Source organism: Protomyctophum parallelum (genome assembly GCF_964188405.1).
Source record: "Protomyctophum parallelum genome assembly, chromosome: 9".
Taxonomy (NCBI): domain Eukaryota; kingdom Metazoa; phylum Chordata; class Actinopteri; order Myctophiformes; family Myctophidae; genus Protomyctophum; species Protomyctophum parallelum.
In genome coordinates, this window is record NC_139706.1 from 18955157 (window position 1) to 18980347 (window position 25191).

A 25191-nucleotide genomic window follows, 5' to 3' on the forward strand; every position below is an offset into this window, starting at 1 on the left:
ACGGGCGTTACACCGGACAGAGTGGGATATGAGACGCATTTTGATGAACGTCATCGCATCGAAAAGGTCCTTTGTGCCGGCATGCAAAGGGTTCTGGGAAATTGAGTCCCATTGTTTACAATGGCGAGTCTGCCTGAGGAACAAGCCGTGTGCTGCCCTGGCTGTTGTTGTGATCGCCGCTATATTACAATACATTACAAAAGCCATTACACCGTTTTATAGTGGATTTTCATGACAAGCAACTCAGCGGTCGGTGCAGCGGCTGTTCAAAGGTAACTCTATACATAGGCAGTCTATAGGCTATTAGACCGCCGTACATTGTAGGCATTCAACCTGTTAACATACATCCTTGTTGTCAGACTAGAGCAGAACTAGACGTGCAGACAGCATCACATGGCTTGATGTTTCAGCACCATGCTCTCTATGGATGTGATAAGACATAAGGGGCTCCATCTTGCGCCACCCTTATCCCTAAACGTGTTTGCCATTTTGTACTATTTTGAAAAACATTTTAAAATAGTTCGACTATAGCAGATCTACAGCGAGACATTGTGAGCTTGTAGATCGGCTATTTCTAAGATCGTCCATACCACCCCGTTCACTTTTCCACCCCGTTCACTTTGCATTGGACTCAGTTTCCCAGAAGCCCTTGCAAGCCGGCGGTTGGTTGGTTGATTTCCGGTTACGTCATCATAAAGCGCCGGCCTCGTGCACCAGGCCCGCGACAAAGCCGCTATTTCTTGTAAGGTATTACAAAACGCAGAATAAAAAAAATATTGTATTGTTTTGTTGACATTAAAAATACATATAATATAAATGCTTCAAGATGATTTGATTAATTTAACTAGTAATCAATAGAATAATCACTAAGAAAATATACACTAGTTGTAGCCCTATAGTGTATCATAAACGACATGTGAATGCAGATGAATAGCACAGGCCCTGGAGCACTGCAGTGTGTCTGGGTGTTGCAGTCAGCAGTGACGTTCAGGGCGCACATCAGAGCATACGAGTATATTCATATTCCACACATCACCAGCTAATTGCTTCAAAGAGTTCCAACAGCATTGATCGTATTGGAGGTCAGCCATATGGTCTATAAAAGCACTGATACTGGATCTACTCCTACCACGCAGAGGACAAAGACCAGTTCGCCAGTTCCAGTCCCCTGACTATACCCAGAAAAAAGGTCAATGTGAAATTTGAACAACTTCAATGGAGTATCAAGTATTTGTGTGTTTTTTTTTCTTCTCCTTTCGTCTTTGTTCCAATATCGATATGAGAGTCTTAAGCTTCCTATAGTCTTTTATAGCAAACACTGTCAGGGGAACGAGAGAGAGAGAGTGTGTGTGCGTGCATGTGTGTGTGTGTGTGCGTGCGTGCGCGCACGGGGGTTTGTGGGGGTCTGGATAATGCATGGACTGTGACTGCAGAGCAGATCATATTAGCACATCTTATTGATGTGGCCTTTAACACGTATCATATTCATGTGTGGAAACGGGTTGCGTTTGCGTTGCCAGCCGTCCGTCCCACCCCGCCATTTTATCTTGTGATCGTGTAATGGGGCTAACGACATTATGAAATCATGATATATTATGTGAATCATACTCATAAGACTCGCATTTGATTTTCGCTGGAACAGACTTTTATTGAATCTCTGCCCTCCTGACAGAGACGTGAAAACAAATGGCAAATCCTCTTCCCCGTGGCACATATTTAACACCTTGAAAGTACATATTTCACTGTCAGTGGGCGAGGGCGCTACATTTGGACGCCCTACATGTGTGTGTGTGAGCGTGTGTGTGTGTGTGAACTAGTTCCACGGTCATCTTGTGACCATGAATGACATTATGACATCGTGTAATGTGGATCATCATAAGACTCGCATTTAGCCTTTTAACGACACCCGTATGAAGGATCCAATAAAACACCCATTAACGGCTATGGTATTTCCACCCCCTCCACGGCTTGTTGTGGTTTTCCATTTTTTCCTCAATGAGCTTCCTTGTCCTTCTAAAGCCTCTGCGACGTGTCGTGAGCGTGCGGATTCTGCAATTCTCAGCGCGCGACGACACCCGCACGTCACAAAGCATAACTCAAAGCATAACCAGTAGTTTTAGTGCGGAGACACTGAACTCCTATTTATTTTTGTGTGCGAGCAAGAGCAAGGGACTCTTTTCTCGGACCATATTTGGACCACGACCAAAATACCTTTTGGCTGTTTCTCTTGAATGTTGGTCGAGAGATGTATTTGATTACTGGCAGTATAAATTCGATGTTGACAGTCTCTGGTGCCAGCGCATGCCGGCCCGTCTGTGTCGCACCCTGTGGGAGCTGAACGAAGCTCCCGATGAGGACGCCTCCTTCTATGGATAGAGGCTTTATGTTTCCGTCCATGCTCCATCTACACACTATAGTCTGTGGTCGTGTCAAGTACTGTTTTACCTGCTCTGCTGTGGTCTCGGGGCCATCGCAGAGGTTTTCCTTTACATCTAAAAGTAAAAAAAACCTTGACGGAAACGCGATACGTCTGACTGTAACGCTGTCCAAAAGATCGATCGACGTGATTCTGAACGTGATTTTGGGGGCTTGGGGGGGTGGGGCAGTTTTTTATTTCTTGTCCCTTTAACCCATTCTGACCTGAGATCAGATTCTAAAAATGTCTTCTACATCCTGACAGTTTTCTGATTTTGTTTTCAAAAATAGCAGACCTACAAGCTCGTAGCGCGCCACTCGGTGGCGCGCTATGAGCTTGTAGATCTGCTATTTTTCAATAGCTAAAGCATAACGTAATGCTAACACCAAAAGGGGTTCCCGCACAAAATGGATTAAGGATCCACAGATGGGCCCACGACGGTTTAAAAAAAAAAACACAGAGTTGATGGATGTGAATTCCAGCAGAGCACGGTTGACCTATTGACCTCATGGATATATCCATAAGACAGACTCTCACTGTCGGGGCGCAAACCTTGTATGTTCAAAACTGTTACTTTTCAGCATAGAGAGAGATAGATATATAATATAATCTTTGATCCAACGGATCCCAATGTATATGTATAGTCACAAGCACTTATTAATGTTCCTCATAGGTTAAATATTTATAAAGGCATGGTCTCCCATTGCTGGGGGGGGGGGGGGGGGGGGGGGGGGGGGTTGAGGGGTTGTTGGGGGGGGCGGTGGTGGGGAAAACATGCCTGTGGAAAGTGACAGAGTCATCATCAGGGATCCCTGGCACTGAGACACCCGGGCGATGACACGACCTGCGGTCTGGCATTGGGGGAATCCACCCTGACCCCCAGACAGACACCCTGCTGGGAAGAGTTCCCATAGCCCCCCCCCCCCCCCCCCCCCTGATGGATTGGCCCGTGTCTCTGAGGGGTCACGCTGGGCTAGGCTGGCGGAGCATGCGTCTGGCCCACATCACCCCCAGGGGGGGGCATCCGTGATGGGATTGCAACTATCTAAGATAATGATGGAGGGTATGTGTGTGTGTGTGTGTGTGTGTGTGTGTGTGTGTGTGTGAGAGAGAGGGAGAGGGAGAGAGAGATAGACGGCGTGTGCTGACAGTAGCAGAGCAGCATGTGTTGTGAATCTATCAGGCGGGGGGGCGCCCCAGCCGTCAGCCGTGCAGCACATGAAGCTCCAGTTGCACATGCTTGTGGTCACCATGACGACTGGCATGTGCAGCGGCTACCTGAACCCCCCCCCCCCCCCCCCCCCCCCCCCCCCCCCAACACCGCCATCACACACACACACACACACACACACACACACACACACACACACACACACACACACACACACACACACACACACACACACACACACACACACACACACACACAACAACACACACACAGCTTCACCAGCATTCAACACTTTAGACTGATTGGGCTGGCAACTGCAACAGCTGGCTGAGGATTAAGGCATGGCCAGATTCTGTGTGTGTGTGTGTGTGTGTGTGTGTGTGTGTGTGTGTGTGTGTCTGTGTGTGTGTGTGTGTGTGTGCGCGCGAGCGTGCGTGCATGTGCGTTTGCATGTGTGTGTGTTGCGGTGGACCGGGCCAGTCCCACTGGCACCTGTCGGGCTGACGCCTAAACCCAATCCCCGGTCGTCCCCTGCCCTCCTCCTCCTACTGTATATAAGCTGAGTGGATGGATAGAGCCTGGGCCTCCAGCGGGACCCTGACATCCCACACAGGGTTACAGACCTCACCATCACTACAGAGCCATGTGAACTTTCCCCACAATATACCACACACACACACACAGGCGGCTAGACAGGTAACAAGCAGACAGGTAACAAGCTTTCCCCACAAACACACACACCCACCCAAACACAGGCGGCTAGACAGGTAACAAGCAGCATGCACAAACGCATGCACACACACATAAACGCACCCCCCACACACACACACACACACACACACACACACACACACACACACACACACCCCCCCCCCCCCCCCCTCTTCAGCTGTCCCATGCATGTCTGGACGGTACCGTAGGGCCCGTGTGGATCAGTGGGCTATAAATGGAGCTTATACGACACATCAGGGTGAAAAAGGTCTGACAATTTGACGCTCTCACAAGTATACAGAAATGTTGGCACACGCAGACGGACGGACAGACACACTGCCGCTGAGCGGGGGCAACACACAGCTCTCAGCGCCCTGTCTGTACCTCTGCCATGATGGCTCTATCTGCCTGCGCACATGCAGACACACACACATACTGTACGGACACGGACACGCAGAATCGGCCGATCATGAGAAAAATATCGTTGATCGGGATCGGTCCCAAAAAAACCTGATCGGAGCATCCCTAACTGCCACTAATGTTGCAATTACATTTTTTTTGCTAACATTCTTGTTACATGACAGCGAGGGAGCAAGCATTAGGGACCTTAATTCATTTTATTGTTCAGTAGTTAATGAAATGGGTTATATTTAGGCTACAGCTGCAGACAGTCCAGGAGGGGCACACACAATCACGTCCACAAAATTGGACGGATGTCGGTTGACAAAGAGAAATACCAAAAGGAGGAAACAGTCTAACATGCAAATCGTCTTCCAACTCTCCCAGAAAACCTTATTAATGTGCAGTATAATACGTTTGTACTCTACTGTGCATGGTCTTCGTCAGGTACATTAAACAGAGCATGTGTATAGGGGCAGGCATACATACTGTAGAAACCAAATCCTGTAAACTCGACTTTTTAATAGTGTGTTTTTGTCTTTTAATCTGTATTATCATAGCCTATACTGTTTGGGGCGGGTCCTTTTGTTGAATAATTTCCGGTGGAATTTTAATGCATTGCGGTGTTTCGCACGGGACAGTATTGTCTATGCACGAGACTTATATTATTTCCCCTGACTATCGAGTTGCTGGGTTGGGAATATCAGTGGTTCTGACACTGATTGCTGGCCTACTTTATTGACTAATTACTCGTATTAATTGGTTCCTTCAAATCACTCCATGGACTATTTAGTGTGAAAACAGCAGTGGTGTCTTTCATTCACTGACTGGATTCTCCAGGGAGCAGTGCCCTGTAGGCCAGGTGTAGCTAATCAGCTTAACACATTGAGTACGCCGACTGCCTTCAAAATATAGGCTATAGAATACCGGAGGTGTCTGATCGCTTTTACTTTGAAAGCCATGAACCGGAAACACTTTCCTAAAAAAGTTGACTTTACAAAGTGACCTCAACATCCCCGATCATCTTAATATATTGTTTTACGCTCCAAAAAGCGTTCATATTTTGCGGGAGAGACGGATGAGGAGCAGAAAATAAGCGCCAGCATATCGCTCTATTCATCACCACGGAGAGCGCCCTGGATTAGGAGCTACGAGTCATTCTTTCCCTCTCGCTAACATGGGAGTCAATAATAAGCTAATAGTTGCACTGAGCGTTAGCATACGGCAAGCGAAAAGCGAAATGCCAAAAAAATAAATAGGAAAAATTCTGAATATTAATATCTCGCCCCGCATCGCTGGGATGTCGCTAGGACGTCCTCAGACGTCCTTAGAACTCTACTCTACTCTATCCTATGACGTTCTCAGGCGTCCTACGTGCTGTAAGTGTTAATAGTCCTGCAACAAACAGTCAAAAAGTGCTTTAGTTTTCGAGATACCCCTCCCGGAGTTAGGACCAAACACAACATAGTTTTTCCTCATCTCTAAGGCCTCCCATACATGAAATGGATTCTTGTATAAAAATATTTTACTGCAAAAGTGGTGAAATTGTTATTTAAAGTTATACACCTCAAACTAAAAATAAAGCCTGTACGTCTGGTGGTTGAGGCACTTAAAGGCATGTAGATTCACAATGGAAGCTCTGAGAGGTTCAAAACTTGGCATACTTGAAGCCAGAACATACCTCTACATTCTAGAAAAGACTGAATGTCAATATCTGAATGTCAATATGAGATATAGTCATTTGAACACATACTTACAGTAGGCGGAATTGTACATCTATGTAGATGTCTTCTCTACTTTGTAGTGACTCTGGAATGGATTGTCATAGCAACACATATGATGGCTTGTAGGAAACGTGAGGTTCTACTGAATCCAGCAATACCAATTGTGTAAATGTAGCTTGCATAATCGTGGAGTTATGGCACAAAACATATATGGTGTCCCAAACGGGGGGAAATAAAACGAATGAAATCTACAGTATCACATTAGTTTTATTTTTACTTCACTTATCAAGGGTGGGAAAACATAAACAAATCACTTGAGTAGAAGTCCCTAAAATGTATGAAATGTCTCAAACTTGAGAAATGAGAAATTGTGAACAGATACACTGACACGAAACAAGACAGGAACGCCCAAAAACGTCACAGCCGGTTTTTTAACAAGACAGGAACGCCCAAAAACATCACATCCGGTGTTTTACCCCGGGCAGAATTTTCTATGGCTGCCAATGCAACTTTTTCCAATCCTTAATCACATACGGCAAACACCTATGCCGATAATATCTAACTTGCGGAGGTAACGTGCCTTGTCCGCGGGCAACAGATCTTTCAACGTATGGCATTGCAAATACGTTTGATAATCGCTACTCTGCGCAATATTGTTTTGAAAATGCCGCAAATTGCATTGCAGTGAACGAGAGCAAATCACAAATCACAAATCTTACCCCGGGGGGTGGGCGGAGCCGCGGAGTCGCAGCTGACGCCCCTCCCTCCGCTCTGATGACGCGTTGTTATGTCAATGTATAGATGCCGCTTCAATAGAGAAATATGCAAGCCTAGATTGGAACTACTAACTATTATTATGTTGCAGCACATGACCTGGATGTTCCCTCATCAAGCTCAAATCTCAATATTATCCTCATAAATATAAATAATCAAGTTATTCATTTCTGTTATTTGAGTTATTTGGTTACAGTCAATTTATACTACAGTATTTGGCTCCACCTATGTGCATCTTATGTGATCTTATAATGTGAAGTGTATCGGAAATCGGGGCCGATCATGACATTTTTAAATGATCAGATCAGGAGCACAAAAATGTGATTGGGACATCCCTAGTATCAATATGATATCCATATCATGATATTAGACTGTATATTGTCCGTGATTTGGGATATTGTACTATTGTGATATTGGAGGAGTTGCATAAAAATATAATTTTCAGATGGGGAATCGGGTATCGGCAGATACTCAAAATTAAAATGATCTTACTAAATGTTGCTCAACAGAGAGATGATGATGTTCATAAAACCGTGGCTCTATATACAGACAATATGCTGCAGTAATGAGCAAGTTGCAAATGTTGAGTGAGAGCATGCCTGCACCAGTCTCATCAAGAAGACTGAATAGGGTTGATACAACATTGTTTAACATACAAAGAGATTGTTTCATTTGTGTGAAGGCCAGTACAAGACCAGAACATCTGACAGCCATTATGGCTGGTACTGGTATGTGTACCAGAGACTTATGGTCCTTCATGCAGCATCAGAAAGGTTGATGAAGTTGTACATCATCTGCTCCTCTCGTACCCAGATCTCTTTGTGTATGATGACAAATATACAATAATACTGGTAATATGCCGAGGCGGCAGTGCCTCAGGGATAGAGTGGCCAATAGAGCGGCTGGATGGAGAACCGTGAGGTTCGCAAGACAAATTTCAGTGTGAACTAACAATATACCGTTAGTACTATATCATACCATATTCTCAGTGCGATCCAGGGCTCCCCCAGAGTTAGACTCTGAACCCCTAATTGATCCCGATGTGCAGGTCGGTGCCTTGTATGGTTTCCTCTGCCATCGGTGTGTGACTGAATGTGTGAATGTAATGCACAATCTATGTAAAGTGCTTTGGATAAAAGCTCTATATACTGTAAATGCACCAATTTCCATTTACGGTATATAAACTCCTTGACTGTTATGATGACATACTGAAGACACTGACTCTGAGGAAGAAGATGATATTGTCTAAATACAAACCCTGGAAACATACAGCATTATAATTTGTAGAACATGGAAAGTCTGATGTTGCATGCTCTAAAAGTGCCCATGGGAAATGGGCACAATGAGAGAAGATGCAAATATCCAAGAAAATCCAGAACTACTACATAGACCTGCAGATATATCGATGAAGAAAACCATGGACCAGTGTCTTCAGTATGTCATAACTCTTATTTATTGAAAGTGATGACTTGTCATCACTTTCATTTATTTAAAGAAAGATGTTAACTATTTCAGTGAGATTAATAAAAGCTTTGACATAGATACTGGTCTGCTGTTCTAATTCTTTGTTTATAGCTGCTATATTTCGTTTAGATATTTAGTGTTTTAGGTAGCATTTATGATATTTGTCATCATATGCAAAGAGATCTGGGTACGAGAGCAGCCGATGTACAACTTCATCAATCTTTCTGATGCTGCATGTGAAGGCCCTGTCTCTGGTACTCTGACCAGTGACCATGTGAAGGCCCTGTCTCTGGTACTCTGACCAGTGACCATGTGAAGGCCCTGTCTCTGGTACTCTGACCAGTGACCATGTGAAGGCCCTGTCTCTGGTACTCTGACCAGTGGCCATGTGAAGGCCCTGTCTCTGGTACTCTGACCAGTGACCATGTGAAGGCCCTGTCTCTGGTACTCTGACCAGTAGTCCTGGTTTTGTCTATGAACTGATTGCAACAAGACCGCGAGGACTTTTTTGTGCTATCCCTTTTGGACTGATTGTATGACTGTACTCTGTTGCTGTTTTTACATTTATGTCTAATAAACTATTAAATCCATCAATCAATCAATCAATTGTGCTGGCCTTCCCACAAATGAAACAATATATTTGTATGTTAAACAGTGTTGTATCCTATTCAACAATGTTGTACCCTATTCAGTCTTCTTGACGAGACGGCATGCTCTCACTCTGGTCTTACTGGAGTAGTTTTCTCAACATGATACAGTATATGATGAGGAGAGGAGAGTATATTGAATTTGGGTTTGCCAGGGTTTTATGAACATCATCTCTCTGTTGAACAACAGTTAGTGTTGAAGGTCTTCTGCCGTGGGCTTTATACATTATGGGTCTTGTTTCGTGCCTTTTTCCAACTGTTTAGCAAAGATGATACAAAGATTTGGATCCAATATTCCATTTTGGTAAAAGTTTAAAGATACACTTCAGAATTTGTACAGTATCTATGTTGTGCATTGCGCGCACTATTTTTAGGCTATAGTATATGTGCAGTAACCATATTACAAGTGATACTAATTAAGTCTATTTTCCATTCTGGTGAAACAGTGTCAGGGCAGGGTTCTGCTATTGTCAGTGTAGACTACTAGACAGGCAGTAGGCTCTGTTACACTAAAGATAACTAAATGCTAGGTCACTCTCCACTCCAGTCAGCTAAATAGCTACTTGATTTGACAAGGTTCATCTCATCTTTTCACATTCCAAAATATGTGAAATGATTTTACCTGTCATTTTATGAAGAAAGCCACATACTGTAGGCAATAAGATGCAGGTGGAGCCAAATACTGTAGTGTAGTATAACTTGACTGTAACCAAATAACTCAAATAACAGAAATGAATAACTTGATTATTTATATTTATGAGGATAATATTGAGATTTGAGCTTGATGAGGGAACATCCAGGTCATGTGCTGCAACATAATAATAGTTAGTAGTTCCAATCTAGGCTTGCATATTTCTCTATTGAAGCGGCATCTATTTGTTCACAATTTCTCATTTCTCAAGTTTGAGACATTTCATACATTTTAGGGACTTCTACTCAAGTGATTTGTTTATGTTTTCCCACCCTTGATAAGTGAAGTAAAAATAAAACTAATGTGATACTGTAGATTTCATTAGTTTTATTTCCCCCCGTTTGGGACACCATATATGTTTTGTGCCATAACTCCACGATTATGCAAGCTATATTTACACAATTGGTATTGCTGGATTCAGTAGAACCTCACCTTTCCTACAAGCCATCATATGTGTTGCTATGACAATCCATTCCAGAGTCACTACAAAGTAGAGAAGACATCTACATAGATGTACAATTCCGCCTACTGTAAGTATGTGTTCAAATGACTATATCTCATATTGACATTCAGATATTGACATTCAGTCTTTTCTAGAATGTAGAGGTATGTTCTGGCTTCAAGTATGCCAAGTTTTGAACCTCTCAGAGCTTCCATTGTGAATCTACATGCCTTTAAGTGCCTCAACCACCAGACGGACAGGCTTTATTTTTAGTTTGAGGTGTATAACTTTAAATAACAATTTCACCACTTTTGCAGTAAAATATTTTTATACAAGAATCCATTTCATGTATGGGAGGCCTTAGAGATGAGGAAAAACTATGTTGTGTTTGGTCCTAACTCCGGGAGGGGTATGCCGACTTCTGGGGGCCATTGTCGCAGTACTATAATGATACACCTCAGTAATGCCTCTGTGGATTCCTCTATACTGTATGTACAGTATATGACCTAGCTGTTTTCTGTTTTCTTTCTGGAAAGACCCGTCGCAAAATGTTTTATTCTTTCGGATATTTAGGCTAGTTCTCATCTTATCACACTATGCATGTGAAAACATGTGAAATAACATACGTACATGCATGACAAAATATAGGTCTACAACTTACAGTAGGACCAGAACATGCATTTGAAATGAATGATCATACTTTAACAATATTTTCTCATGCAAGAGTGTGTGTATACTGTACATTACATAGCAATGATGTTTTCCATTGTTCACGATCTTGCCATATTTTGCCATCTACACAACTAGAAAATGTAGAAGAATTGTTATTTGGATTGTTTGCCTGTTATCCCTCCTAAATACAGCATGGAACTGAGGACAAGAGAGACCGAGTCCGAGAGACTAAACCTCATCAAATGGTGGTCCGTGGACCACAGGTCCAAATGTCTTCGTCAAAACTAGCAGACCTACCTAGCTCAGAATGTGGCACATTCTGTGCTTGTAGATATTTATTGCAGAATGTTCCCCCAGAACAGGCATGCTGCAGGGCTCCAAGGGGTTAGAATCCTATCATCTCTTATTGGACACGTACTGGGAGTATACACGGCGGAGTGAGTTCAGCTTCATGAATAAAGCAAAATAGCCTAGTAGCCAAAAAGTGAACCCGGACATGTTGAGTGCACCAACGTTTTATGTTAGAAATGTTTAGTATGGGTCCCCAGCATGTAGAAACTGCCGGATGCTAACTTACATAATGTTGTGCAATTTTCATAATTGGCATAATATGTGACCATACCAATTACAACCTATAGAAGGCAAAATATTCAAAATGTCATCATGCTTTATCTAGCATGTGACGTGTCAAACTAGGGGGTTTTCATGATGCTGAATCCATTCCAAGCATTAGTTTTGCAAAAAAACAAACACTCATTGGGCTAAAAACGGCCATGCCCACTTTTTTTGCAAAAATAATGTTTGAAATGGATTCAGCATCATGAAACACCCCCTAGTTTGACACATCACATGCTAGATAAAGCATGATGACATTTTGAATATTTTGCCTTCTATAGGTTGTAATTGGTATGCTCACATATTATGCCAATTATTAAAATTGCCCAACATAATTATGCAAGTTAGCATCAAACCTTGGTGTACTCAACATGTCCGGGTTCACAATGGGGCTCTATGGGCTGGCTACTAGACTAACATGGACCTTTGGACGAGGTATCATCCAATAATGCATTTATTTATGGCTGCAGCTTGAATTTAATTAGACAGCAGAGTGTTCACCGAGCACCGATTGGACAGCGATGGGTCATGTGACCTCTACATGCAGTCAGTTGCTTGAGGTGTATAGTCATGTTTGGCTTCATTCAGAGAGGTGTAGTTGCTGTTGGCTGGCTTAGCCCACTGTGCCTGTACCGTGTGTGTGTGTGTGTGTGTGTGAGAGGGTGTGTGTGTGTGTGTGTGTGTGTGTGTGTGAGAGACTGTGTGCGTGTGTGTGTGTGTGTGTGTGAGTACATGAATGTGTGTGTGTTGTATGGTGTGGTTTGGCCCTGGGCAGCTCACGGTGATAGAAAGCAGAGCAGGGGTCTGGATCATCTCACCCACCGCTCACAACATCACCATACCAGAAACGCGCGCGCACGCACGTGCACACACACACACACACACACACACACACACACACACACACACACACACACACACACACACACACACACACACACACACACACAGGTAAGCAGCAAAACATACAAAGCAGCACATATGTAGACACAGAATGAGAGACGTGCAATATGTACTCACGAGCACACTTCCCACATACGTGCATGCACAAACAGCACAAACACACACACACACGTGCACACACACACACACACACACACACACACACACACACACACACACACACACACAGGTAAGAGAGACAAACACACATGCAACAGACATGCTGACTGATGTAAGTGTGTTATACTACGCTGTTGCTGACACACACGCGCACACCCACACCCACACACACACACACACACACACACACACACACACACACACAGAGAGAGCTGTCTCTAGCCCTGTCAAGGTTAGCTTGCATTACAGCTCAGAGCAAGGAGAATACTGACTTCTAACACAGTCTGGCCACTGCATGCACAGGAACAGTCATTAAGTGAAAAAGGATAACTCAGGAAGGATAGAACATTCCCACGTAGAACGCACGCACACACACACACACACGCACACACACACGCACGCACGCACGCACGCTCGCACACACACAAACACACACACACACACACACGCACACACACACGCACGCACGCACGCACGCTCGCACACACACATACACACAAACGCACACACACACACGCACACACGCACGCACGCACGCACGCTCGCACACACACATACACACAAACACACACACACACACACACACATGCATGCGCACATGCACGTGGCTTTCTCCCAGGAATTTCATAAGCTCAGCAGGAGTTCCTAGCCGTGGCCGTAAAACAAAAACAGGAGTTGAACTTTTTTATTTTTTTCCCCCCTCAGAACATGCCAGCACAATAATATCTGAGCGGCGCTATAAATGTCACCAGTTCAATTTTCAGCACCCCAGAAAGAGAAGGACGGGGGGGGACGGGGCTGGGGGGGACAGGGGCTGGGAGGGGGTTTGGGGGCGTCAGTGCGAGGTGGGGGTCAGCCGGTAATATTAGATGTCGCGAATTGTCAACAGGGGAGGAGAATCTCTGTGAAATGTTAAGGCACTCGTGAATCAACACTCTGGCTTTTGGTAAAAAAAAATACAGGAAAAAAACGTTGGCCTGACATGCATGGGTGTATATTTTAGTCAGCTTCACACGCTATGGCAGTTAGCCTACTCAGGGGGAGCCGCCGTGGGGCCTGGCTGGGCTAACAGGGCGTGGCTAAAAGGGCTGCAGTATTATAGAGCATTGCAGTCCCGCCCCCATTTCATGACAACGAGAGGCCCGGGAAAGAGAATTCCCCGTTCATTTCCCCCATAGATTTTTCAAAAAGTATTTATTTAAAGACGTTTACGCCGCGGACAAAGCCAACTCGGCTCGTTGACAAATCGTGACAATAAACACAATGTTTTGGGGCGATCAAATAATTATTAAGAAGAAAAACAAAACAAAAAGTGTTGTACCCTGCCTTTTTTTCTCTCCTTCTTTCTAACTATTTGATCGACCCGAAACATTGCGTTTATTGTCACGATTTATGGGGGAAAATGAAAGGAGAATCATTTTCCTGGCCTCTCGCCGGGGGGCGGGACTGCGACGCTTTATAGACTAACATGGATATAGGCTAACAGGGCTCGGCAAACATAGGGTTCTAAATGTGATGAATTCCTCTCGTCCTTATTTCACTGTCTGACCTTTTCTCTGGGTTTGAGGAACAGTGCGATGCCGACGATGATGATGAATGCATTCGTATAGCGCTTTTCACACAGTGTTCTCTAGACTTGTTAAAAACGGCAAACTATAAGAGAAATAGATACATAAACAGCAGAATGATGATGGGGGGGGGGGGGGGGGGTCTTCTCTTTGGCACGACGAGGTGATGCTGCTGCAGCTCAATATGACGAGAAATCTGATTGGCTGTCCATGCCGTGCACGTTCCACTTATAGAAGCCATGATTTGTGGCTTCAACCCCTCCCTCTTGTTTGATCCTGAGGTGAGCTGGACACAGCTCACCTCCTGTTGTCTGGACACAGGGAGGCGAGGGGTGTGTGGGGGGCGGGTTAGGGGCCCTTATCCCCCCCCCCCTCCCCCTTTTCCCCTGTTGTCTGTCACTTGCTCTACTTACGTCGGCCATTTTGAAATTTACGGCCGTCATAAGCATCGCGGTTCCGAATAATGTGGGATTGTATGAAACGCTGTCTGACGGCATATTTCATAAAGGCAGATCAAACGGCGGGCTAAGTGATTCCCCCCCCCACCCCCCCCCCCCCCCTCCTCTCTGGGGGTAATAATTTTTTACTAGCGCCCTTTTTTCATGGCTTTGCGGAGGATGACTTTGCAAAGGAACTGGGACTCAATTGTAAGTATTCATTTCATCGGTTCGTAAGAGCTGGGAAAAAAAAGGAAAAAAAAGTACAACCCGGCAGTTTCAAAGCAAACTGTTTATCAAACGAGGGCCAAAGATTAGCGCTTGAGAGCTTTTCCTCTGATGCAGAGCGTGGCCAGTGAACGCCTCATTGCGAAACTCACTGTCAGATTTCTCACGCAGAAAAGCTAGGCAGAACTTTCCACACTTCATATTTCAAGGATGCAGCTCCCCGCACTCCTACACAGACATGCACGATCGCACGCACGCACGCACTCCTACACACACACGCACGCACACACACACATGCACACACACACTCATATACTAATGTCTCTCTCGTGTGTGTCTGTACCGACAAGACAAAGAGAAGGGGAGTGGAGGAGAGGTGGAGAGAAAGGAGGAGGATTAGTTGGAGAAGTGAAATATCTCTTCACTCTTCCTCTATCTCTCGCTCGCTCGCACGCACACGCACGCACACATGCACGCACACACATACATGAGAGGAGATCAGTGGCTCAGACAGTGAGGTTTCCTGAGTGCATTGTCAAGAGTGTAGGTTGTCTGGAGCAGGCCTGTTCTAGCTGCCCTGAGTCAATGGGGGGCTTAGCACTGGCTGGGAGCAGTGCACACACACACACACACACACACACACACACACACACACACACACACACACACACACACACACACACACACACACACACACACACACACACACACACACCATGGAAGACCCCCCACTTATGCACTCATGCTAAACAAATACAGACATAGATGTTGGCCAACACACACGCAAGCGCACACACACACAAACACACACACACACGTGCGCGCACACAGGGGTGAGGAGAAACTCCAGTAGCAGCAGTGAGGGTACACACCAGCGTCAACACTGAGCCGACGGAGGCTAGTAACTGATGACGCGCCAGATGTATGACTGTTATTCTTCCTCTGTGTGTGTGTGTGTGTGTGTGTGTATCCCTGCTGAGACTCCCCTCCCTTGGTTAAACCTCACTCCCTACACCTTCACTTCCTCAGAACTCAATCTCTCTCTCCCTCTCTCTCTCTCTACTTCTCCTTCCCTCTCTCTCTCTCTCTCTCTCTCTCTCTACTTCTCCCTCTCTCTCTCTCTCTCTACCTCTCTCTCCCCCCCCCCCCCCCCCGGGGAGGGAGATTGATGTCCAGGGTTTAGCAGTGAGTTCCTAACCTCACAGAGTTGGAGGAGGGTGCCAGGTTCATTCAGCATCACTCCTCCCATACTTTGGAAGTATATGAGAAATACTTGTGTGACGCTATAGACGCCGACCAACACAGTGCATGCTGTACTTATACTGAACGTGACAGAGTAGTACGCAAACGGAGTCATACAACATCAACCCCCCCCCCCACAAAACGTTCCACACAGCTCTTAACCTCTCTACCAGTGTTGCCAGGTTTTGGAAGAGAAACAAGCAACCAGGTCTAAAAAAGCCCCCAAAAAGCGACTATATAGGCTAGGGCTAGGCCCTAGGTCTTTTTGAAAATAGCAGATCTACAAGCTCACAACGCATTGCAAGCTTGTAGATCTCCTATTTTCATATACAAATAATTCAAATAAAATGTAATTGTGGAATATTTTTTAAAACTTTTTCAACACAAATGTAATCCCTGGCATGAAGTATTTTCAGACGTGGGTCTGCACACTGCAGACAAATACATAATTATTGTGGGAGTCCTTGATGTGAAAATGTGTGATTTAAACATTAGGAAACATGCCCACAATAAGCAACTACACTTCAGAAACAAGCCAATGTATACAAGATCACACTGCGTTAGCATCCCGCTGTGGTAAACTAGGATATGTGTGTCCATGCACAACCAATAAAAAGGGTATACTGTGCGTGGATGAACATGGGCCGTGACCCTATACACACACATATATATTGGAAGTGCTATATGTGAAAAAAGTGTATTTTTGTATGAAGTGTATTGTGTGAATCCCAAGGGATTGTTCTTAATAAAGAAATTTCAGACATAATGCCAACAAGTGGAAGGAAGGAACGAAGGAAGGAAGGAAATATCTGTTGTCTCACAAAAGCAAGTGGATAATCAGATAATCAGAAGATCTAGAAGTTGGGAATCTTCTAGAATTACCATGAAACCTCTGCATTAACAACCTGACATTCAATCAACACTCACCTGTGAAGATAAGTCCATGTTGAGGTCCAGAAAACACCACATGGAAAAGACAAGAGAGACACAGGTTAGTTAACTGCCCATAAACACGCGCACACACGCACGCACACGCACACACACACACACACACACACACACACACACACACACACACACACACACACACACACACACACACACACACACACACACACACACACACACACACACACACACACACACAGCTAATAGAGTCTCTTGGTGGTCCATAACACAAATCACAGGCTAATTAGTAGAACACTCAATGTGGTGACAGTTCCACTCAGTGGGGGGCCGGGGGCCAAAAGGCCCCGCAGGTGACCAGGACTGTGTGTGTGTGTGTGTGGTGTGTGTCAAAGTCCTCTTTAGCACCTCGTCACCCATGACCTCTTGTGGGCTTTCACGGTGTGAATAAAATACACACGCACGCACGCACGCATGCACGCACGCAGGGCTTAGCCTACGAGTACAAGAGCTCGATTTTATGAGTTGCGGCCACTTGTGCCTGGCAGGCTTCTGTCACGCTTACCGGGCCCCCCTACATTACATCTACTTCCGCAATGAAAATATCACATCAGTCACCAGCACTCTGCTCAGCTGCACACATAACGGTCTCTTCTTGCTTTTCATTGACGGCCATTCGCATATCACAGATCTAATTAGACTTCATCGCATGCTTTGGAAGCGGTCTCATCAGAATGAACGCAGGTCCAGTTCCTCTCATATTACGCACGGGGCAAAAGAGGGGAGAATATAGACACCAGGAGCTCCGGGTTTACTCGGGTTTACTTGCAGGTCTGTAACTCGGACACTGTACAAATGGAACGGTGTAAGGGTCCATTTGCACAATCTCAAAAGAGCTTATGGTGGTCCTTGACATTGAGAACCACCGGTATTGTAATTGAGTAGCATTATATACTATAGCCCTGACACTGTGACAGACCGCTTCTGCTAAACCGTTCCAAAATGTGATGGAACCGGTTACGGTTGAATCCGGTTCCTCCTCCGGTTCTGGATCTCAGCCCTATGTATAGGGCAGAACCACCATGTGTTCCTGAGCAGAACCACCACGTACTGAGCAGAACCAACCACGGGTCGTCCTAAAGAGGGGGACCACCTAGCGCTGCATGGGAGCCACTGGTGACAAGTATACTTTGATTATTATGCCTGCACTCCCTGCCAAGGCTAAATTTAAACGTTCCCATAATGTGTCCGAAATAAGACTTTGGGAATGGCCTGCCCTGTGTGTATGAGAGAGAGAGAGAGAGAGGGGGGGAACTGTGTATGTGTGTGTGTTTAGGGTCTTTTCTGGTCAGCGTTGTCGCACAGTCCGAGGGATAATAATAGGATGTGCTACAATCAAGCGAGGCAGCAGCACATGCAGGACTTCCCACGTCTTCCGACTACTCTGGGTGACACCCGTGTCATTCTTTAACCCCCTTCCTCCTCCCTCCACTGCTATCCTCTCTGTCCTCGCGTCCCCACTCCTGACCCCCCCCCCCGCCCCACAACGCCCCACCCCCCCCCCCCCCCCCCCCAACGCCTCCCCGGAGAGTACACGCGGCAACGCGTAATACGTAAGACGAGATGAGAAAGAAAAGAAAGCTATACAACATGACACTTATGTATGGCAAAAACCCCGTGGCTCCCAGGGTACGTACGGGCCATGCATTCCCCCTGTTTATCTTTGCTTAAAAATAACTTTGGGAAGGGGGTCACGGGGACGATCGATCGCCTTTTTCTCCTGCCGCGGGGAAAAAACGAGGGGAAATGACAAGGAAGAAGGAGTCGCGATAGAGGGAGGGAAGAAGAGATGATGGGGGTGGGGGAGGGGAGGGCGTGAGAATTTTGACGACACTTGGCATGTGTGTGTGACGGCCCCTCTGTGTCGTTCCCATGGTCTCTCATACAGTAGCCCCCATGCGCCTCATCCGCTACTAACCGTTCCCGCTATGGTCTTGACACTGACGCTAAAATGGCCGAGCGGGGCTCTCACACGCGCTCCGCCAGCAGCCGTGTACAGCGAAGAGGCCTTCAGAGACGTGCTGTATTCTATATATAAAGGAATCTCTCTCTCTCTCTCTCTCTCTCCGGCGAGCTGCTCCGGAGGAGCAGAGAGAGGTCAGCGCTGACCTCTGCTTTGCTTGGCTCCCAACCTCCATGTTTCAAAGGATCTGGCTTATGGTTTCTGTCAGAGATGCACGGCCATTTTTCACCCCATTAACAACTATCATTACCAGCCCAACTGGAGGCTATAATTGGGCTGGCAGTGGAAAAGAGTTGTCAAAACACAATTAAATTCCAAGCTATGGCGAAGGAGAACAGAGAGAGAGAGAGAGAGAGCACGTTGGACGGCCCATAACATAATGTCCCTGGCTTTGCTTTGCCCAAAAATAGGAAAGAAAAACATGAAAACCATTACTTTGCGTCGGAAGATTTCAAGGGAAAATGATGCGGAGTGGGGGTGACCTGAGCACGCCAAAACGGCAGGGCTACTGTGGAAACATAACAAATAATCACTCCGGGTGTCAGCCATGAAGAATGGGACACATTAAAAAGACCCCTATATCCGCCAAATCAAAAGGCTTCGACACAATCTTAGATCCTGTGAGAGGAAGCCGAACTACGTCTGTGACCGCACGATGTGACTGGATGGAGAGAAAGAAAAGAGTGACCATCCAGGGATAAATATATCTGTGATAAATACATTGCATATGATAGCATGGCTCGGTGGTAAAAAAAATAAAGCTTAATTAAGGCCTTTGGGGAGTCGTGGGGACTGGGAACCGACTGGCTTGACATATTGAACCCAGCTCGACTCTTGAGGCAAGGCGATAGGCAATATGGGGCTGATGGTTTTGATCGGTGTGCAGGCCCGGCAATAGATCTAGAACTCTGTAATCCTGCTTCGGGAACACTGCGGGGTTCAGCGTTCTAGAATATCAGCCCCTGCTGAGGTATTATAGCAGACCCACGGCATTAGTCCTTTACGTATTTCAGCACGACTGTTTTTGGTCAGTACGGAGCCACATTACTTTGACAACACACTCTAAGTCTTTTTGGTCGACTGTGTGGAGTATATATATACTGTACAGGAATGGCTATCGTTTGGCTTGTATAGCATATCACCTCTGGCACGAAAGGATTAGAATTTATATAGGCTCCTGGCAGATAGCGACTCACATCCTTGCAGAGATGCATAGCGTTTGTTTTCAAATAATAAATGGGTTATAAAGCACGTTTAAGGATCGAATGAGCGGAACCACATTTCTATTGATATTTATGGGGTATATACCCCGCCGGCATTTTGGTTTAGTTTTACTTTCTCAAGAGTTAAATGAGCAGCGAGGGTTTTAATGATTAGTACAAGTCACACAAGGCCGTGTTCTATATGTCACTTCTTCACAAACCTTTTAGCCATGTGACCCAAAGCAGAAATTAGATATTCGCCTGCATGGGACACAAACTAGTGAAAATAGCAGATCTACAAGCTCACAGCGCGTTGCTTCGTCGCTTCGCTTCTAATTTATGGAATATGTCTGTTTGATTTGTTCATGAAATTACTGGACACATTTTTTTTTTTTTTTTTTTTTTAATTCATGAAAAGTTTTGCTTTTTTTGGGGGGGGGGGGGGTGTTTAATTTTTTTTGTTTGGAAATAATCAAAATGAAAAACAAAATGTAGGAAACAAAATGCATACAAAATGTGTGCGCGACCCACAAATCCCAGTGTTTGGGGGAAGGAAGCAGTGCTATATATGCAGTCTGTGGCCTAGCTGTGTGTGTGTCTGCTCCAGTATACTGTAGTCCAGTGTGTGTCTGCAGGCTGACATAAAGCAGGGCAGAGCCATGCCTCTCTGCCTCTCTAATCTGCTCTGATTTATAGAGGCTCACTCCCCACTGCCCTGCTCTCCCCTTCCGCCTGCTCACTGACGTACTGGGCCTCCTCGCAGGAGACAGCCTGGCGTCCACACTCACACACGCACGCACGCACACACACACACACTCACACAAATGTAATTCGGTCTCTGTTGCACGGTAGCACATGCAATCAGACCACATGGGTCCTGTCGCTACCTCCCCCCCCCCCCCAAATGAACACCAGATCAGGAAACCGAGTCATTGTACAGTTAGCACGCTATTAGTATACACAATAGAATGGAGTGGAGCACAACAACAGAACAGAACAGAACAGAACAGAACACAATGCCTTTTTGAGTCATGAAGTGATTGTGAAAGAAAGTAGTAAAAGGCATTCATTCATTCATACACACACACAAACACACACACACACACACACACACACACACGCGCGTGCATGCAAACACACACGCGCCAAGTGCGTTTATTAGAAACACATTGGCACGTTTCATCATTCACAAAAACAACAATGACAAAACGACTTGAACAGTACAACAACAACAGACTATCGACTGTACTCATTTCATCACTGACACTGGCTTGCGGCGGAAGTACACTAAACAGTGAAGTATAGAGATCCTATTATATTACCTGGCTACGGTATATGCAAAACTGAACTAAAAACAAATCTCTGTCCACGACAACCCAATGAGTGAGAACAACAACAAACAGAACAATGGACACCATAGAAGATGGACACATAGTGAAGGCACAAACTGAGATAGAGACAGAGAGGTAGATACTCCTATGAATTAAGGCCAGCAGATCACAACGCCTCAGTGTTTGTGCGTGTGTGTGCGTGTGTGTGTGTGTGTGTGTCTGTGTGTGTGTGTGTGTGTGTGTGTGTGTCTAATGTGCGTGTGTATACTATGAATCACACTGTATAGACAGGTGTTTACAGTGAAGCTGGGTTATCTGTCTCCATTATACTAGCACAGCTCAGCCTCCCAAGACCATTATCTACTCAGACCTAAGACGCACACTCACGCGCACACACGCACACACACACACACACACACACACACACACACACACACACACACACACACACACACACACACACACACACACACACACACACACACACACACACACACACACACACACACACACACACACACACACACACACACAGGGAGCCCCTGCATGTGCATACTATGCGTTAAGTCTATTTTAACAGAAGCCGTCTCGTGAGTACACAGTGGGTGTACGTATATGTATGTATTTCAGGGCCCAGTGACAACGCTCCAAACAGCCCCAAACAGAGGAGAAAAGACCAAACATCTCCCTTTCTCCCCGTCCGCCCGACGCTTTGATCTGCGTCGACGTTCCAAATACCATGTGACACCGCCATCAATCACGCCGCGGCTCCGACCCCCCCCCCCCAGTCACTTTACACTAATATTTGCTAGCATGGCGTGCTCGCTCCCCCCCCCCCCCCCCACCGCCGGCCTGCTCTTCTACACTGGGGAGAGTCTGAGTGCTCATTTTAACTCTGGGAGTGTGTAAATGGACAGAGGTGCATGGGCCAAGCATACAGTATACTCAAATAAATACTCATAGTATGGTATAGGCTATTCGATAGTACAAATTAGGACGTAAATGTTCCCGAAAATTGTCAGAGAATGTTTCAGAGATTTCCAAACGTATTAGTTTCTGGTTTCCCTTTTCCTCACTACACTTCTCTCACTGCCTATATATTCTCACTCGTGTGGTGTGACCACCTCCACAAGCATATGGATAGATACCGGCTTGATATTGAATATTATTGTAAAATATTGTACTTTTGACTCCATTGCTTGTCTTGGAAGGGACTCTTGGAACCGAAATTAATATTAATATATTATGAATTAAACACTATTATGAATAAAAATTCCCTAGACCTGTACGTGGCACTGGCCTACTTGGGAACGATGCAATTGTTGCTGTGTTGTCAAACGGAAGTCCTCAATTTTAGCTGGAGATCTCTGTGGATGTGTGCCTGTGTGTGAAGAGTGCAACCTGGCTGTGAGAAGTGGCCAAAATGACTGTGAAAAATGTACTTGGCAATCAATTCGGCCTGATTGGTTGAGCCTCAATTGGCTGAGGCAGAGGCTGGAAATTGCACAGGTGAAAGGAGTTGGCCTCATTAGGCCCACTGGCAGAGCCTGGCCCAGGTGAAAGGAGTCGGCCTCATTAGGCCCACTGGCAGAGCCTGACCAGAGCCTTTTGTGGTGGTTCTGGAGAACCATGTGGGTCCGACCGACTCGATACCGGGCACTGCAATCCCTGCAGGGGAGTGGAACGCATGTGTCGAATGTGAAGTCGGTGGGTCAAATGGTTCTCAAGTTACGTGCATTACACACACGCATGCAGAGACGTGGCGCATTTATAGTAGGATAATAGTGTTTAATTAATAATATACTCTGTACATTTCGGTACCAATTAGTCAAAAAGTACAATATGTTGTATTTGAAATGAAGTGGAGTGAATGTGATGAAGGAAAAAAAGACCTAAAGTACAAGTAAACGTACTTTGTTCCATTTGTCCACCAGTGACACATGGACCCTTTGGGGAGTTAAACGAGCACTCAGGACTTCACAGATGACGTCACTGCGCCAACGCCGCTTTTGATGTTAAACACACACGCACACACACGCACACACACGCACACGCACACACGCACACACACACAGAGTGACCTGCGATCTGGTGTTTCATGTCCTCCGGCCACAGTTAGATGTTTTGTGATGAGGCATCAACCCTTATCTCCCTCTGCAAACAGCGCTTTACCGGAACACAGTTAGAAGTGTGTGAGAATGGACGTGAGTAACATCAGATAGCGTGCACGTGCTTAACGGCGCTAATCAAGAGCGTGAGCACTTGGGCTGTGTGCGCGACTGTGCATGCGTGTGCGTGTGTGTATGTGGGTGTATGTGTGTGTGCATCTGTGTGTGGGTGAGTAAACATTGTTCTAACCCCCCGGGGCAAGGTACTGTCTGGTGCGTTCTAGGTTTGGGGGGGGGGGGCGTTATGAAAGTGGTTCCCCTCAATACTGTCTCCCACTGTCTTTTAATTGTGTTCGGGGGAGGTGTGTGTGTGTGTGTGTGTGTGTGTGTGTGTGTGAGTCAGGGCAGTATTAATGAAAACGGGCCACCTCATAAAAGGAGGACATGAGTCAGGGTCAAAGGCAGTTCAGACCAGGGCACAAAAACACACACAGATGGTGTGTGTGAGCGTGTCATGTCTTCATACATTGTGAACAGACATACGCAGTCGCACGCACGCACGCACGGACGCACGCACGTTCCCATGTTGAAGGATGCAAACAGCCACCAGTCAGTCTACACCACACTATAGTCCTCGCTCAGCACACATGCATGTATATAATAGAGTATACATGGGAGGACAGATGGATGGATGGATGGATGGATAGGTGGATGGGTGGATAGGTGGATAAGTGGATGGGTGGATAGGTGGATGGATAGGTGGATAGGTGGATGGATGGATGGATGGATAGGTGGATGGATAGGTGGATGGATGGATGGATAGGTGGATGGATAGGTGGATGGATGGATGGATGGATAGGTGGATAGGTGGATGGATAGGTGGATGGATGGATGGATAGGTGGATGGATGGATAGGTGGATAGGTGGATGGATAGGTGGATGGATAGGTGGATAGGTGGATGGATGGATGGATGGATAGGTGGATGGATGGATGGATGGATAGGTGGATGGATAGGTGGATGGATGGATGGATGGATAGGTGGATGGATAGGTGGCTAGGTGGATGGATAGGTGGATGGATGGATAGGTGGATACTGGATAGGTGGATAGGTGGATGTATAGGTGGATGGATGGATATGTGGATACTGGATAGGTGGATGGATAGGTGGATGGATGGATAGGTGGATAGGTGGATGGATAGGTGGATGGATGGATGGATGGATGGATAGGTGGATAGGTGGATGGATAGGTGGATGGATGGATGGATGGATAGGTGGATGGATGGATAGGTGGATGGATGGATAGGTGGATAGGTGGATGGATAGGTGGATACTGGATAGGTGGATAGGTGGATGGAT

At 45.9% G+C, this 25191-nt stretch overlaps 1 protein-coding gene across 2 annotated transcripts in view; it reads right to left on the minus strand.

Moving 5' to 3' along the window:
- The window catches only part of bcas3 (BCAS3 microtubule associated cell migration factor), a 361222-nt gene that overhangs the window by 60016 nt on the left and 276015 nt on the right, over window positions 1–25191 (minus strand). The window lies entirely within an intron of this gene.